Source organism: Silene latifolia, chromosome X (assembly GCF_048544455.1).
Source record: "Silene latifolia isolate original U9 population chromosome X, ASM4854445v1, whole genome shotgun sequence".
Taxonomy (NCBI): Eukaryota; Viridiplantae; Streptophyta; class Magnoliopsida; order Caryophyllales; family Caryophyllaceae; genus Silene; species Silene latifolia.
The window spans coordinates 104,880,929-104,900,708 of NC_133537.1; positions in this window are offsets into that span (position 1 = coordinate 104,880,929).

Sequence of the window (19,780 nt, forward strand, 5' to 3'; positions counted from 1 at the left end):
TCTAGCCAACTATACTCGACTCGGATGTCATCAAGGCTTATCTTGTCTTCTACGTGTTATAAAAGATAACCTGTACTTAACCTGCTCCCCATATGACCGGAAATATCATATGGATCGGCACAGGCCACCTCGGAAATAGGAGACAATTATACAAACACACAACACGTCAGTTTCAATAAATAAAGCGAGACATGACCCAAAGTATATGAGTATGCAACATGACTATAATCTGAATGAGACGCTATCAAACAATCACCACACCGGTACCGGGACACGCCAAGACGAACCCACAACCACCAGTGCCAGGGACACGCCCACGACACCATACCACACAAATAGGTACTGGGACACGCCCAGACGTACCGGGTTCGAAAGCTAACCAAATCCTCTCGCAGACGTCGTGTCTCAACCACACGAGTCCCCCCATACTCAAGTCAATAATATGCACATCCCTCTTGGAGTGGGAAGCTCTAAGACGCGACTCAAGTGGAAGACGGTCTCCCAACCGCCTTCCGTCTCCTCAACAACAACTAAACAATCAAAAGCCGGCATATCCTCCAATACATATGACAAATATAATAAATGCAAGAAACCACATGATATGCCAATGACCGACTCACGTAATGCAAATAATGACAAATGACTTATTTAGCAAATATACATAATATCGAAACTGAGAAGGATTAACCTACCTTTTAGCATACTCTGTAAGCAATATGAATAATAATAATCTTCCACAAAACCGCCACCTAAAAAAAATAATTAAATATATTTAATTACTAACTAATCTAATTAAATTACCATTATATAATTTAATATAATTAAATTCAATTCCCGACACAATTACTTCCAACCACATGGTTCAAATCCCGAATAATACCAATTATTTAATAATTAAAACCCGTCTTAAAAATTACCCAACGCACCCATGGACACACGGTTTGACCCGCGTTGGACAGCCCCTAAAACCGCCCCCTTGAACGCCCTTTACCCACGACTAACCACCATCTACTACCACCACCACCGTGGATCACCTTCACCCCACACCTGGCCACGGTGGTTAGCAACCACAACAAACGCGACATAACCCCAAAACAGCAGCTACAATGACAACAAACAGCAGCCCGACAACAACAACATAACCCGACACAAAACACCACCAAAGACCACGACAACCGCCACCACCGTAAGCCACCGCCACTCCCACCTGGAGGTGGTGGTAATTATGGCCTACCTTATACCCCAGCAACCCCTTCCTCACGAGCCCATAACGGCCTATACACGACAACAACAACAACAACAACAACAACAACAACAACAACAACAACAACAACAACAACAACAACAACAACAACAACTAACAACCACACAACCAAACTTGTATGCCCTCTTTAACACCCAATTTAAACACCCAAGACGCCACCCATTCCACCACCCACGACCACCACGTGACCCTCCCATAAACACACGACACAAACACCCCAAAACCAGCCTAGGTCAGCCACAAATGGGGGATAAAACGCAGCCCAAACCGAGTCACAACAACAACAATAAACAACCATTTTATACTCAGTCAAACCCATTTTAGGGTGGTCAACGGTGGTCAAATGATGGGCCAACTACGGCCAGAGGTGAGTCGGGGTCAATGCGGGTTAACGGTATAAATTAATTAATATATAAGCTAGTATAAGACGGTCTTACCTCACGATCTCGAGGCGGAGGGACAAAATCTCTCTTCTTCCAATCTCTCCTTTTCCCTCTATTTTTATCTCTTAAAATGTGTGGTGGAGTATGAAATTTGATAGGATGGAGTAGTGTGGTTGGTGGGATATATATATAAGGGTGGAGTATATACATATGTATACGTAATATTATTATTATTATTATTATTATTATTATTATTATTATTATTATTATTATTATTATTATTATTATTATTATTATTATTATTATTATTATTATTATTATTATTATTATTATTATTATTATTATTATTATTATTATTATTATTATTATTATTATTATTATTATTATTATTATTATTTAATTATAAGGATAAGCGTAGCTTTCATTAAAAGAAAAATAAAAGTTTACATGAAATTAGTGGGGAGCCGAGAGACAATCTGGGCTCCCACACCCTTAGCAATAGCAAAACTAAGTCTAGTAAAAATGTAAGCGGCCACCCGAGCCCCCGCATCCTGAGATACCGAGAATTTCTGGATCCGCTTGAGCAAGGCAACAACATCCGAACCCAGCTCCCCAAGTGAAGAGAAAGAGAAAGGAAGGAAACCATAACCGCTGCCGCGCACAAATCCCCGTACTTAGCACACTTTCATTTGAGCAAAGATCGGCGACAACCCGCCCCGACACAAAATCCGTCATCCCAGTCCCGAGTCAAAGGAGAAGAACCTGTCAAGTCGACGCACACATCACGCCCCCTGTCCCAAGAATAAAGCAATAAATCCGCAGGACGAAGAGAGCCACCATGTCCATCAACCAAACCGATATCAACCTCCTTCCCCGCAAAGAATTATTATTATTATTATTATTATTATTATTATTATTATTATTATTATTATTATTATTATTATTATTATTATTATTATTATTATTATTATTATTATTATTATTATTATTATTATTATTATTATTATTATTATTATTATTATTATTATTATTATTATTATTATTATTATTATTATTATTATTATTATTATTATTATTATTATTATTATTATTATTATTATTATTATTTTGTTATTCCGTCTCATACATAATTCGTAAAACAATATAAAATATATAATTATAAAATACGAGGTATTACAATCTTCCCCCTTTAAAATGTACTTCATCCCGAAGTTCGCCCCACTCTCTCCTATTCCCTCAAGTCTCATCACCAATTCTCATGTACTCTCTTTCCCCTCACATGCTTGTCTACCGTATACTTTCCTTTATAACCATCACACTCATCCCAAGGTTTTTTGTTTAACTCTCATTACTTTCCTCACATTCCGTACTTTCTCTTTCCTTAATTTCTGAATTATTACAACCCTAGTGTTTTTAATCAATTGTTTACATCTCTTACTTGCCTTGCCTTTCATTTGTTTACATTTTCATCATAGTAGTTTAGCTTATAACTCAAACCCAAATCGTGACATAAAGACATAGCTACTTTGCATTAGATAACTATTTGAAAACCGTCCCTTGGGATCTGACCTGTACTTACTCATTTACTAAGAAGTTTCTTGAGTTTAAAAATTTGGTTTTGATTTGGTTGTTAACGACGTGACCCTATCAATTGTTGTAGATTATATGATATGTAATAATTAGATATTGTATTAATTGTTTCATATATGATAATCGCATTTATCATTTGAGTTTAATTTTAAACTCTATTGTTCAGTTCTAACCGAATTCAAATTTTAAAATACTTTGTTTTACTTGAATAGGTTGTTGAAACAACGTTGAACCATATTTAAGTTAACATGATTAAAATTATATTTTTATCCCTAGTTACTTAATGAGGTGACGTCTCGGAGTGACTTTATTGTAAGTCGATTGATAGTGGGTTCGACAACCATAGGGTCATGGAAATGACTAGTCGATTACATAGGCAGACTGTGGTGACACTCTGTCGGACAGTGATCATTTATAGAGTCCTTTTACTTCTTTAGCCTGGTCGTGGCAAGGACGTTTTTTTGGGTGTAAGGTAAGTATTATATTAAACTCCAAACAAGTACAAGAATGTTTTTTACGTATACATGCTCATCTCCTATAACAAAGACTGGTTATCAACATTTTTATCAAAACTGGGTAAAACAACAAGCTTTAATTAGTAGTTAAAGCTTCAAGCCATCTGGAGTCCCTCAAAGTCAGTATAGTAATGTTCTTCCTCATCACTCTCCCATTAATATCCTGCATAATTTGTTGTACAATCCTTTAAGGCCTACTGATTGCATTCCGGATTCGAAATTCATTCCTAGCTTTGCAAATTGCATATGCAAGTGCTATGTGGCAAGCACCTATATAGCTCCTTTGTAGCTAGGTTTTTCCTCTCCCATTGCTACTCCATTGGACCAGGTCTTTTAGCTGAAAGCAAACATGAATCTGATCTTGGAGCCACTTCAAGCATTATCTGGTAAAGGGACAATCATTCATCAAATTATCATGAGATTCAGGAGCAGGTCTGCACAAGTCACACAGATCCTCCAATTGCATTCCAATTCTTATAAGCATGTCTTTAGTAAGCAATCTATGATGCATCCATGCCCAAAAGATAAAAGAGTATTCTAACAAATGAACCTCCAGTTAACTTTTGGAGCTTGTTTCCTTAGCCAATTATAATCTACAACCACTGTATAATTCTGATAAGTGTTCAGACACCTATCACTAGTGTATGCTTGTTTGAAAATGGTCATAACATGAGTAATCTTCCTCTATGACCAGCTACAGTCAGAAGGAGCATTATATTGTGTCCAATCCACCCCTTTCAAAGTAATCCTTTCTGAGTCGATTATTTTGACTAACGACTATTTGTCTGAGTCAGTACAGTTTTCGATTGGCTTTGGTTTTGTCATAGGCCGCACTGTAAAAGAAGGTCGATGGGCATCTTCTGGGTCATGGTGATCTGTGATTGAACAAAGAAAATAGGTCAATAAGAGTTGTCCACCCTCGTCAGGGTTTATACATCTCAGGGCCACTCGAGGAGTACTGACTGGAAATGCATGGCCACGCTCGGATGTGATCTATGGTAGATTTTCCGGTCAGTTAGTTAATCCCCCGATCGAGGAAACCACTAATGATATGTGTAGACCAAGCCACCCGTGTCGCATGCACCCGCGCGTTGGTTAGATTTCGAGGCGGCGACACTTCTCCTATGAAACTTTGGGCGGAGAAAGCACGTCATGAGTCGTACGTCATGGGTCGTTACCGATTTGAAAGGCATTGGAGTGGGTGAAAGGTTTGAGCAAGCCTGCATTTGTGGAGGCGCCACCTATTTTTATGGAAAATTAGAACCGTTTGAATACTTCATGTCATGTCAAGACACAAAGTAGTGACATGAACACTAAGAAATTCGTTACCCTTGGCATTCTATGTCTTGAATTACTATCGCGATGCCAATTAACACAGGTGCTCACAAATATCTGAGTAAGGGGTGAGGGTACATATTAGAAAGCTCTTTATTTGAACACCTAATCCCCCCGCCTCGATAGAGGCCTCTACTAATGATCAGGGAAGTTATTTATATTTGATATGTTGTCAATTGTATGCATGCTATGCAGCAAACATGTTTTAAACCTAGCATGTGAATATATACTATGTCGGTTGACAAGCAACTTAGCACTCAATTGGGGATCAAAGTTGGAATTTAGGTTAATTTACATGTGAAAAGGCCAGATAAGCAAATCATACAAGAACGATATGAAATAAATATGAAAATACAGTTACAATAAATTACATGGAATGAATAAATTACAACGACTATTGAATTTACATCATAAACGTGCTCAATAGGATTTTAGAAGCAAAAGAAAATAAATTAAAGAAGGGAATGAGATAATTGAAGTTTGAAATATAGGAATATGCCGGAAATATGGTGATAATACGGATAATAGTTAATTAAACACCTAAAAGAAAGCCTACGTCAAAACGAGAAAGAGTTTAGAGACAGAACCCAACTCAGAACAAGCGCATCCACTACGTCCTCTAGAAGAAGCGCATCAGTTTAGGCTGTTCGCGAGTTGGATTCTGATTGTGAAAGTCGAACTCGTGTTTCAGTTATCGTTCGTTGGTTGAATTTAGGGTCGATTATTAGCATATGACTCAAAATAGGTGATTTAGTTAGAATATATGCGTACAAAGACCGTCATAAAGCGATAAAAGGACAAGTTAAATAAGATATAAAGGCGGTTTACAAACACGATACGTATACGATGTCAGAAACGAAAAGGTTGAAACTTGAGTAAGGTTAAGGTAGAAAACAGAAACTTAAAAAATTGACATAAAACGATGTATCAAAACGAGCCCAAGAGACTTGATATGAACGAATCGAATCTCTTAAAATCCGATTTTGAATAGATGACGAAAACCCATAAATATCGATTATAAGGGATCTAGAGTAAAAAAAAATTAAAAAGCATTTGATAAAAAAGGGTAATGCAAATAATTTGTCCAAGAAAGGAAAGAAAACGAAAGAACAAAAGAAAACAAAATTTGCAGGAAACCCGGAGAAGAAGAACAAGTGTAGTAACTGATGGCATCCCCTGGAAGAGGCGCATCAGATGTTGCGGCCTTTCCATAAGGCGCATCGGTTGATGGGATTCTTCTCCACGCCATATCTTTGCTGATTTCGTAAAAAGGGTTTTAAAAGACAATTTTGAAAACGTTTTCAAGCATATTTACAATATAAATTCTTACATTAATATCTACAAATAAACAAAAGAGAATAAAATTGAGATTTTACATCCTCAGACTTACATGTTTGATGAAGCGAGATTAACTAAGTTGTCGTTAGTGCTTGCTCGACTCGATGTAGGATTGAAAATGCCCTCTTTAGGAGTATTTAGTATGATTGATTATGTTGATTAAGTGGAGTTGGTCAAGTGGGTCGGTCTATGAAACGTGACTGGTACTCAGAATGATCTGAGCTTACGTGGTCGAGTAGATCAAGCGTGTAGGCGTCGAAAAGCAAGAGCGCGGTCTTAGAATGCAAAGGGAGAAGAGAACGGCGGACACTCGCGTGAAGAATATGTGAGGCGGAGGCGTCTATTTATACTAATCACGAGGAGGAATTTAGGAAAAAGTTGGATTAGAAAAGAAATCCGGAAAGATTCTGAAACTGCGAAAAAAGCAGCTCAGGAAGAGGCACAGCAGGAACTGCGACCTTTCTAAGAGGCGCAGCTCCTACTGCGTCATCTTTTGAGTCCTTTCCTCCTTAGTAAGAGAGATTTCTGCGGTTTAAATTAGGAATTAGGGAAGATGTATGCTTCCTTATTCCGTAAAGAAGATATTTTCGATATTTAATCATAAAAAATAAATATTTAGGAACAAAACTCTAGAATATTCTAGAACATTCCAACTCGGCTTAAGACGGTTTTAGAAAATGGGAATGGTTATTTGACCCGGACTCGAAATGTACTCTAATTACTGTCAAAACAACCGTATCAGCGCGTAGATGACGACCATGAGATTGACTCGACTGTTTGAGCTATCACTTGTCGACGATCTTACAAAATCTCATAAATCGCTCCGCGTGATAAAACATGCGGCCCAATCATCACTGGGTGGTTAGCGGAATGTGTAGAAATGAGGTATCTATAATATGATCAAGTGCAAGTACGACCTGAAAGACACCTTGCATTGAGTGGGAGATATAACGGATAAGAGAATCGGTAACGCACATACACTTGTGTCGGACAAGTGGGAGATTGTAGGAGTAGGTATCGTCCACAATAGTGCGTTTACTTAATAAATCTCATAAGAGGAATATACTAGGGATATATTATGTATTTATACTCGTCACTGATCAACTTATATCGGTAACGATTGGCCGACTAGGGTTTGACGTTATTGTCGTATGACGGTGGTGATCAGCTGATCTCATAGGGTCACACCTATAGGATGAAGCCCCAATGGAAAAAAATAAATATAGCCCCTTGTGCAAATTGAATTTCATTAGTCAAGTGAATTTTATATTTGATAAGTTAGGAATTCGGGCCAAAGGAATTTATTAATCAATTATATGATAATTGACTAATAAATATTAGACGGAATTTAGTAATTAATAGTTAATTTACTAAATTAATACGGTATGTGTATAAAATACCAAGTGTCCAAAAATATATCTGTTTTAGCAGGATTTTCCTGAAAGGATCCGGCTTAATTATAGAGTAGTTAGGGTATCTAGTTCTATAAGTTTGGAATAATATTATGAGTAAATAACAAAGAAGGACTAAGTATAAAAGATATCACTTGTATTAATTTAATAAGCTAAGTACAAACTCATGTATATAATTGAGTATACAGGAAATAGTAAGAGATAAATTAATAGATAACTAATGAATCACCCCCTTACAAATGCTCGATCATGCTATTTATAGTTCTACAAATATTAACGTTGTATTCAATCTCAACGTTCTTCTCAATAGTCGGAGCTGTTACCTGATTAATAGGGCACCTTTCCTATTAATCCGGTTGACCCGTTCTTCTCTAACTGTTTTTAGCTTTTCTTCTTAATCACGTCTTGATTCGTGGGAGTGATATAGTCTTGTGGTTAGACTTGGTCTTCCTTGAGAATAGGACGTGGTCATTTAGTTTGTATAACTGTATTTCTTGTTATTCTTCTTAATCCAGCCTGCCTGAGTGTCGTGCCAGGCTACTCTGTACTCACCATCAGGCTTTTCTTTCCAGGATTTAGTTGCCTTCTTGCTATAATATTCTTCAATAGTTGAATAGTAGTCAGACTTGTCCGGTCCTAGGTTACTTCAGTCAGACTAATAAGGTCAGGCCAGGCTGGAGTCAGACCAGGCTAAACTGGGCCTCACAATTGCCCCTTGACATTTTACCCATGCTGGATCTGGCCAGGGGTGAGATGTCAACTTTACCGGGTTAAACAATAAGAAGAGTCATATTTATTCAGTGACTCTTAGACTCCTATTTACCGTTGAACACGCAACGGCTAAGTGATGTCATCTTTGTGAGTTTTGCAATTTCTAGGGTTTCCATGCCGTTATACATCTTCTATAAATACGGTATTTGGGGCGAGATTATTCTTCACCAATTTTCCTCCACTTTCTTTGCTAAATTTTCTTCTGAAATTCTCCCCTATTTCTCAGCAATCTTGTTCTGCTAATTTATACTTTTTCGATAATTTAACTTCATCATAATAAATCAAACAATAAAAGAAATGGGAGCCAAAAAACGTCCTTCATCCCAGAAAACTGCTGCTGCTGCTGAGCCTGAACCCACAGATGTTCAGGAGGAAGAGGTGATGGAAGTTGATCCTCCTGCTCGTGCTGTGGCTTTTAAGTACCAGGACTCTGTGTTCACTGCCCTTCAATCTTTGGATCCTTACTTTCCTGAGGAGAACTTGTTGAAAATAAATTATGACAAGATATTAAGGGAGAAGAAAATAATTCCTGAGTCGACTGAGGTATGGATCCCTGAATCTTGTCCAGTCAGAGCTAAGTGGGTGTCACCTGGTTGGTTTTGTATTTTTGAATTGGCGTTCAAAGCAGGTTGTAAGTTACCTTGTACCCCTTTAATGATTGATACCATTCGTGCAATGGAAGTATCACCTTTTCAGATTATGCCAATGGTTTGGAAACTTATCCATTCTGTAGAAAATTTGTGTGCTAAGCACAATCTCACAATTACCCTTAATGATATCAAGGCAATTTATCATATGAAAAATCCAGTTTATGGTCGTTTTAATTTGAGAATTAAATCGAAAATGTCTCCATTAATTACTAACCTGGACTCTGGAGATGATAAAAGTTGGGCAAAGACTTTCCTGTTTGTCCGGACTGAGACTTTGGGATCAGGCTTTGATTATCTGAGATATCCTCCCTTGGAGAGTGGTAGGTTCCCTGTACTCTTATTTTGCAATATATATTACATGAAATTAATAGATTTTGATTTTCACCTGTGTAATTTTGACGGTTTTTGCAGCTCCTGATTGGAGCTTTGATCCTCTTGATGAGGAAGCTGTTTCCAGGATAGAGGCTTTCCTTGCTATTCCTGAGGAAGAGAGGACCTGGCCAGCTAGTTTGGGGGGGGAATTGTTGCCCGGTATATGAAGACCAAGTCGATCGGGGTCGAGTACCCAAAGGCAAGCCTAGTTCTACCGCTCTTTCTGTACGTCTCTCGTATGTCTTTATGTTAATGTTATCTTCTTGTCATTTCTCGTCCGATACTTACGTATATTCTTTATGTATTCAGTATTTAGGTCTTCTCGCTAGGTTGGCGACTTTTCCGCAAAGGATTTGAAGGTGGGGTGGCTAGGATTCTTTGAAGCACCCAAGAGCCGGGAGGCTAGTGGGAGTGACAAAATGCTTGATATCCTGGTTTCTGATGTCCAGCCTTCTCAAGATCCACTCAGGATAGTGTCACCAGAGGTCGTCCAGGCTCCAAAAAGGAAGAGGGAAGATATTATCCTCGAAGAGGAGGAGGGAGAGAAAGAGCCTATCCAGGCTCATCCAATCAGGAGTATAAGGCAAGTGCCTGCTAGGATTGATGACATAGATGATGCCCGGGCACAGATAAATGAGTTTTCTGCAAAAATGAGCGGCCAACTCTTGTCTGCTAGTACCCTTGAGTCGTCTACCAGAGTGGTTTCTATTCTGACTTCTCTTGTAACAAAGGCTGCTGAACTTGCTTCCTAGGCTAAGGAGGTTAGTTGTAAGGGGATATTTTTAATTGTTCATGTACTTTTTATTTTGCCTTGTACTTGGCTGATTGATTTTATATATATGTAGGGATTGGATGCCGGGTTGGCTACTGCTTGTCAGCTCAGGGATGCCCAGGCCAGGGTTACTAGTTTGGAGGAAAGACTGGATAACCTTAACCGTGATCATCATACATCCAGGAGTAATGAGGTAGTACTTCAATCCCAGCTAGGGGCAGCTAGAGAGGCAACTAGGGCTGCTATAGTTTGTGAGGTGGCCGCAAAAAATGCTGAGAAGGTTGTCAGGCAAGAGTTGGAGGTTGAGAAGCAGGCAATGCAAGATCAGTTGAGAAAAAATGAGGAGCTTGCTGCTGAAAAGGAATTGGTGGAGGCGCGGTTGGCTGATGCTACTCAGTACTTCTTCGGGAAAGGTCGGGTTGATGCTATGAGGGATCCGGAATCTGACCGGGCTAATTGGGATCCGGACCGGGATGAGACAGCATTGGACGCTCAGTATCCTGATTTGGCCAATATGGGTCAAGAAGAAGAAGTGGATTCTCCTCCTTCCAAGGCAAAATCTGACGACCAGGAAATGGTGGATGGTTGTGAGTCGGTTACTGGCTCAAAAATAACTTAGATTTTTCTTTTAGGTTTTGGTCTATCCAGGGGGAATGTCCCTGGAATGAATATTTAGAAATTTTTTTGGCCTATCCAGGGGGGATGTTCCTGGAATGGATGATTATTAGGTGTGTGGTAGGGCCGACTATTTTGGATGAATAAATATTTGGTCTTTGTTTGTTTCTTATTGTGTTTTGACAAGGTACTTTTGTAATGCCGGATGTGTGCTGGATCTGACCAGTTATCTGACTGGATCGGGCCAGTTTTTGTGCTGGATCTGGCCAGTTTAATATATATATATTTTTTTTTTTTTGTTATGGGTGGGGTTGTTGCCTGTCTGGAGGGCTTATGTCCCCTGCCTGTCTGGAGGGCTTATGACCCATTTATGTTATACAAATCAGGAAGGAGTTTTCCAGTTTTGTATGTTAAGTGGAGCTCAGTATTTAAAGGCCTGTTTTGCAACTGAAAATTGGATATCAGTTGGATATTGATGGGGGTGACCCCCAATCTTTAAGATTTGTTTTAAATAAAATGCAGTATGTAAAACAAGTATTGACGATTCTACTTGGTAAAAGTAAACATGAGAACATCGATAAGTACTTGGGCACATAATTTGAAGAAATCATATACGACATTTATTCATATAATGGCAAGTATCATACATGTAGTTTCATATCAAGCCAGGCAAGAAATGTCAAGGTGAAAAATTATAACTGGATTGAGGGATATATTTTATATGTGAAATAGTTTTAAATGTGCAATATTCCAAGCTCTTGGGATCATTTCGCCGTCCAGGGTTTGTAATCTATAAGCTCCCTGGCCGACTATTGAATCAATCGGTAGGGACCTTCCAGGTTGGGGCCAATTTGCCAAGCATTCTTTTTTCTTTTGTGTTTTGAAAGACTTTCCGAGGACAAGGTCTCCTACCCCGAATACCCGGCTTTGACAGTCTTGTTGTAGCTTTTCGCAACCCTTTGCGATATGTCGCTAACTGATCTTGTTTGCATCTCTTAGTTCTTCCGTTAGGTCCAGCTGTCCTCCATTAGGGGTATATTCTTTGGTTATTGTGTTCATCTTTGTATCTGGGTGATGGAATTTTTACCTCGGGATTACTGCTTCACATCCATAGACTAAGAAGTAAGGGGTCGGCCTGTGGAATTTTTAGGTGTGGTTCTGTCAGCCCAGAGGACCAGGGGAAGCTCTTCAGCCCATCTGCCTTTTCTTCTTTCCACTTCTTCTTTATGCGGTGATTACCACTTTATTCGGATTTCGCCTGACCGTTGGCTTTTGGATATCCTGGTGTGGATGTTACCAGGTTGATGTTCCATTGAGCACGTATAGTCTTGTTCTTTTTCCCACGAATTGCGTGCCATTGTCGCATACTATTTCAGAGGGGATGCCATATCTACATATGATGTTGTGTTTGATGAATGCTATGACATCCTTCTCCTTAACTTGCCTGTATGATTCAGCTTCTATCCATTTGGAGAAGTAATCAGTCATTGCTAGCATGAAAACTTTCTGTCCGGGTGCTTGAGGTAGTTTTCCTACTATGTCCATGCCCCATTTCATAAATGGCCAGGGCACGGATATGGAATGTAGTTCTTCAGATGGTTGATGGATATATGGTCCATGAATCTGACAAGCTTTACATTTAGAGCTGAATTCCAGGCAATCGGCTCTCAGGGTGGGCCAATAATAAAATTTCGAGTACTTTGCTTGCCAAGCTTCTTCCACCTTTATGATTTCCACAGTGTCCTTCATGGATTTCGATAATATCATTTCACTTCTTGTGGTTCCAGGCATCCGAGGTACGGCCCGACTGCGATTTCTTAAAAAGCACGTTGTCAATAATAGTGTACGAAGCGACTTTTTTATTTTTAGTGCTCGGCATCTTGCTTATTTAGGGAAGGATTCCTTGTTGTAGCCAGTCATAGTAGGGTTTAGTCCAAGAATTGGTAATATAAATTGGGAAACTCTCATCTTGTTTATTTATTGCAGGTTCTAGTAAATGTACGATGGGTATTTTGTCGAAGTCTAGGGGACTGAAGTTAGATCCTAGGCCGGCTAAAGCATCGGCCTGGGTATTCAAATCCCTGGGAATTTGGTCAATATTGAAATTTCGAAATTTTCCTTTTAAAATTTGAACAACATCCAGATAAAGCATCATTTTGGAGTCTTTTGCAGTATATATCCCATTTACTTGGTTGGAGATAAGAAGGGAATCAGTACGTACCTTTAGGTTTTGCACACCAAGGTCAATACATACCTTTAATCCGGCTATTAGGGCTTCATATTCTGCCTCATTGTTGGTAGCCTCAAATGCACTGACTTATAGCCTGTACTATCTTATCCCCCGTGGCGATTTTAGTACTAACCTGATCCGTGCCCCTCATGTTGGCTGCACCATCGACGAATAGGGTCCATTCTAGGTCCTGTTTGGTCGCCGGTCAGTTTATTCACTTCTTTTATAAGGTCGGGTTCTAGGGTCGGACTAAAATCAGCCACAAAGTCTGCTAATGCTTGTGACTTAATTTAAATTGTCCTTGGTTCAAATTTTTTATTGTATGTGCTCTGTTGGATCGACCATTTGCACATTCGTCCAGGACAATTCGGCTTCCTAAGTACGGACTTGATAGGAAGATTGGTTCTGACTATTATAGGGTGGCTTTCAAAGTATGGTCTTAATTTTGTGCAACTCATAATTAAAGCTAAAACATATTTTTCAAGCAGGCCATACCTGATCTCGGCATCTAGTAGGCTCTTACTTACATAATAGACAGGGTGCTGTTGTCCGTCTGCTTCTTTGACCAAGACTGCACTGACAGCAGTTTCTGTGACTGACAGGTATATTATCAGGGGTTCATCATTGATTGGTTTTGCCAGCAAGGGAGGAGAGGATAGATATATCTTTAGGTCTTCAAAGGCGGCCTGATGATCAGGGGTCCATTAAAAGTCCTTGTTCTTTCTTAGCAGGTTATAGAATGATTTGCACCTCTCTGATGATCTTGAAATGAACCTCTTCAGGGCCGCTATTCTTCCAGTCAGCTTTTGTATGTCTTTGACCGTCTTTGGTGGTTCTAGTTCCAGAATAGCTTTGATCTGTTCAGGGCTGGCTTCTATTCCTCTTTTTGTCACCATATAGCCCAGGAATTTAACTGTTGAGACTCCGAAGTGGCATTTTTGTGGGTTGAGCTTCATATTGAATTTCTCCAGTATTTGAAAGGCTACATCCAGGTCTTTGACGTGGTCTTCTGCCTTTTTTGACTTGACTACCATGTCATCTATATAGACTTCCATGGTGTCTCCTATCTGGTCTTTGAACATCATGTTGACTAGCCTTTGGTAGGTTGCACCTGCATTTTTTAATCCAAAGGGCATAGCAAAGATAACAATATATACCTCTTTCGGTGATGAAAGCTGTGCTTTCCCGATCTGACCTGGGTGCATTTTTATCCGATTGAACTACTGGAGGCATCCATGAATGTTAAAATTTTGTGGCCTGCAGTGGCGTCTACCATTGCATCGATGTGTGGCAGGGGAAATGGATCTTTTGGGCAGGCTTTGTTTAAGTCGGTGTAGTCTACACAGACTCTCTATTTGCCATTTTTCTTTTGGACGACTACTACGTTTGCAAGCCGATCGGTACATTACTTCCCCGATCATTCCCATGTCCGATGAGCTTGTCAACTTCTTGGTTGATGATTTCATGCCTCTCTGCAGCCAATTTTCTTCTCTTTTCTTTGTACAGGCTTAAAGGATTTGTCAATATTCAACTTATGAGTAATAACATCAGCATCTATACCAGTCATATCAAAATGTGACCAAGCAAAACAAGACATTTTAGTTTTGAGAAAGCGACCCGATTTGGTCTCGATTGAGTCGGGTGCATCCGACCCTACAAGTACTTTCTGTCGGGGAATTCAGGTCTAATATGACCTCTCCTGTTTCCATCTGTGATTGTGCTACATATTCTTCCCTGACAGGTGACTTTAATTGCTATGCAAGGGACTTACCCGACTTTGAGGGTTTCAAAGCCTCGAGTGTAACATTCCGAGCCGTCCTCTGTTCTCTCTCGATGGTGGTTATCCCCATTCTGTTGGAATTTTCACACATTGGTGGTATGTTGATGGGATTGCTTTGACATTGTGGATCCATGGTCCGCCCAGGATTACATTATACGAGGATAGGCAATCCATTACTCCAAATCTCTCATATGAAGCCACGCCTTCCACATAGGTTGCCAGTGATTTCTCCCAAGGTGTTCTTTGTTTCTCCACCTGAATCCAACCAGGATCTTTGGATTTCTTGATGATCTTTCCTTCATCTATCTTCATAGCTTTAAGGACGTCAAGCATCACCAGGTTGATTGAAGCGCCTCCGTCTCATCGATTCTTGATACCTTTTTTGTGCCAATTTGCATGGTGATTACCAGCCGTCATGGTGTAGATCTGATATTCCCTGCAGGTCCGAGTCATCAAAGGTAATAGCGGGCAATGACTTGGGCCTGGAAGGAGGTTGAAGTCTGGATTCCCTGGATATTCTTTTGGTAGCTGAGCTGGTCAGACCACAGATTTCTGATCCTCCATTTATGAATTTGACTTCATAGATGGGGGGAGGAGGAGGAGGGTCTTTGTCGTTTCCTGGATCTCTCTTGTTTTGTCCTTCATCTTTGTTCTTTGGCTGCTGGATTAAATCCTTCAAGAAGCCTTTCTTTAGGAGATAAGCCACCTGTTTCCTGAGCTGGATGCATTCTTCTGTGGTGTGCCCGATGTCCTGATGGAAGTCACACCATCTCGTTGGGTCTTTCCTGGGATTGTCTGATTTCTTGGGCCATCTGACTGTATCTCCCAGGCTTTCAGCGTTTAATTAATCCTGCAGATTAATAGAGAAGTTATATTCTGGAATAGTTGGTAAGCTAGAAAGGTTACCTTTGTGTTCTTGTGCCATGTTGACTTGGATATTTCGGGCCTGGAATAGGGTCCGATCTGGGGTTGCCTCCTTTCCGGTAGGAGCTTTTCTGTTAGTGTGTCCATAGACTTGCTTTCCGCCGGATGAGTTCGTTCTGAAGTTGAGATCTTCTTCTAATCTGACATGCTCTAAGGTGATGGAGTGAACAGTGGCAAAGGTTGGGCATGCTTTCTTGGTCAGGTCCGCATAGATGTCACTGTCAAGCAGGACCCCTTGCCTGAAGGCTTCCACCGCTGTTTCTTCATCACACCTGGGAATGGCCACCTTTTCTTTGACAAATCTGGCCAGAAATTCTTTGAGAGATTCTTCAGGAAGTTGCTTTACCCTGAACAGGTTACTGGGTCTCTTAGCCATATCTCTCGCCGCGAATTGTTGATTGAAGGCATTGATTAATTCTGCAAAATTCTTGATACCTCCATTTGGGAGATTGATGAACCACTGTAATGCTGCTCCGGTCAGGGTTGTACCAAAGCCCTTGCACATGCAGACTTGCCTGAGTTCACTGGGTATTGAGGCAGCCAACATCTTCTGTTTGAATATGGCAACATGATTTTGTGAATCAGAGGTTCCATCATAAGTTCTCATGGATGGAACAGTAAATTTCTTGGGGAGATCAATCTTTGCAATTTCATCTGCAAAGGGTGAATCTGCAAAGCTGTCAACTTCTACTTCAGCCACAGGGTCTGGCACTCCAGGTATATTTTCTATTTTGTTGTGGAGTTTTTGGATTTCCTGAAGCATAGCCATCATTATTGCTGCTTCAGTTTTGTTTGTTTCATCATTGGGAATGGTTGGGGTACCGGATAATGTATCCTTCTCCGGGGTTCCAAAATTAGAAAAGTCAATGTTTTTGATAATGGATGAGAATGGGGTTCCTGGTTCGAATCTGGTCTTGGAGCCCGAAGCCTGATTTTCCAATTTTTCCTCAAAGCTAGACTCGATTCCTCCACCTATTGATTTCTTCGCCTGCCGGTGCCTTCTCTTGGATTGTTTCCAATTCTTTGATCTTGGCCAGGGCAGCCGCTAATTGTTGTTCTGCGGTGAGTTCCACCATTTTTGTGTGTGAATATTAAATGAAAAATGATAAAGGGAATTTTATTGGTTGAAGAACTAGATGCCCCACGGTGGGCGCCAATTGTTTTAGCAGGATTTTCCGAAAGGATCCAAAGCTTAATTATAGAGTAGTTAGGGTATCTAGTTCTATAAGTTTGGAATAATATTATGAGTAAATAACAAAGAAGGACTAAGTATAAAAGATATCACTTGTATTAATTAAATAAGCTAAGTACAAACTCGTGTATATAATTGAGAGTACAGGAAATAGTAAGAGATAAATTAATAGATAACTAATGAATCACCCCCCTTACAAATGCTCGATCATGCTATTTATAGTTCTACAAATATTAACGTTGTATTCAATCTCAATGTTCTTCTCAATAGTCGGAGCTGTTACCTGATTAATAGGGCACCTTTCCTACTAATCCGGTTGACCCGTTCTTCTCTAACTGTTTTTAGCTTTTCTCCTTAATCACGTCTTGATTCGTGGGAGTGATATAGTCTTGTGGTTAGACTTGGTCTTCCTTGAGAATAGGACGTGGTCATTTAGTTTGTATAACTGTATTTCTTGTTATTCTTCTTAATCCAGCCTGCCTGAGTGTCGTGCCAGGCTACTCTGTACTCACCATCAGGCTTTTCTTTCCAGGATTTAGTTGCCTTCTTGCTATAATATTCTTCAATAGTTGAATAGTAGTCAGACTTGTTCGGTCCTAGGTTACTTCAGTCAGACTAATAAGGTCAGGCCAGGCTGGAGTCAGACCAGGCTAAACTGGGCCTAACAATATCTAAAAGGCAAAATAAACATAAGTGCTCATATTTAGGGACATTTGCTACCGTCGGTCTTACCATGAGTGATAATATGGGTAACAATCTAGTTTGACTCTTAAACGCCTTATTAGTTATATTTCGTTTTTATTTTACTCTTTCAATTTTCAGATTTATTATTAATTTGTACTTTCTTTTTTAAAATTTGGTTTACTTTATTATTATTATAATGTTTTTTTTACTATATGCTTTTTCGACTCCTTCATTTAAATCTCCTTAAATTATGAGAGTTCGGGGGGTTTCATGTGACTCATGCCGGTTGATCTTATATGATTTTTTGAGTCTTAAGTTCTAATGTTATCGTTGTACACAAAAAAAAAAAAAAATTGAACATTAAACAGATATAATCCCGTGCATTGCACGGGTCACAAAACTAATTGGATTTTATAAGACACATTTAATATGGGTAGTGATATATCCGCGGGGAAATGTACTCTCCCATGGGGTTTGTTGCGTGTAAGACACCATTGCCCTTATTCTTCTTTTGACTCTTAATTACTTAGTGTCTTACTTTTGCTATGTGGTCCACTATTGTATTATTCAAAGGACAAATATTTTTACTTGTGTTGTTTCCTTGTGTAAATTAATACGGAGGTACTAATTTGTCTATTTCCTAATAACATATATTAGGTAGTTTATTTCCTAAATAATACTTCATCCGTCCCGGTCAATTGTTATCCTTTGGTTTTGTCATAAAGATCAAGGAAATAAGAGGAAACCAATTATTAAATGACAAGTGGACCAAATTGAGTGTGAGAGATCAAATTGCTCATCAATTGTATTATTAAAATAGAAAGAACAATAATTGATTGAGACATCCAAAAATAAATAGGACAACAAATGATTGAGACGGAGGGAGTACATAATTTGGGCATCGTTAAAATTTCAAACTAAGGGCGGTATTATTTTAAATCGAAGTGGTCTTAGCCTAGTGATTAAGACTAACGCATCGTGATAATAGGTCACGAGTTTGAATCCCTCCCTGGCTCCCCCTTATACTGTACAGGTTTTGTGAGCTATTTTTGGTAGATTTTTAGGTATAAATGTATAATGATTGTGCAACAATAAACAACCGTGCAAGATCGAGTCGGCAATATAATTGACCATTCTTTTGTCTTATTTCTTTCACATGAGTATCTTTAATCCATTTTAAATTTAAAATGGGTATACGCATGAGTATTTGCCATTTTTAAAATGGTGTTTTACAATTAACTATTAACTGACGCAGAATACAAGCGAGTCTATATCTACCGGGGTCGACTAAACTCAATACCTGATCGAATGGGTAATGGGTAAAAGATGAGCCATTCTATGGGTCATAACTCATAACATTACCATCTTTACCGAAAAAACTAAATTGACAACAATCAAAATTACTAAATCAATCCTAAATTGCCTCTCTAATTTTCCCGAAGTAATTTTGTCATAGTGATTAGTTTGATTGACAGGTTGGATGTATTCATTGGATGATGGAGGCATGAGAGACGTCATCACTTAGCGTGTCATCACCTAGCTTCAGTCGAGTCTTTATACATTACTCTTAGTACTTTATATTTGGTTATGTAGCTATTGGGTTCTAAGGCATAACACTTAGTTTGTATAACTTAATTATGTTTCTTTAACTCTAAACTATCTACGCAATAAATGTGTCACCAATATGCTGTCTTGTTTACATTTCCTTGAGCAACCAAGATGTGTGACGCTCCCAAGTGCTAGGAAAGCCTAGTTAAAGGCTTTCCGGTGTTTGGGGGTGTTACATAGTTAACTTACTAAATTAATACGGTATGTGTATATATTGTGAGGCGGAGGTAATTAGCTAATAATATTTACAAGAAGTTGTAAAATTAGCTAATTGTTTTTTATTAGACTCGTTTTATATTGATAAAATGGTCAAATGTCACTTAAAATGTTAAGTGTATATTAGTC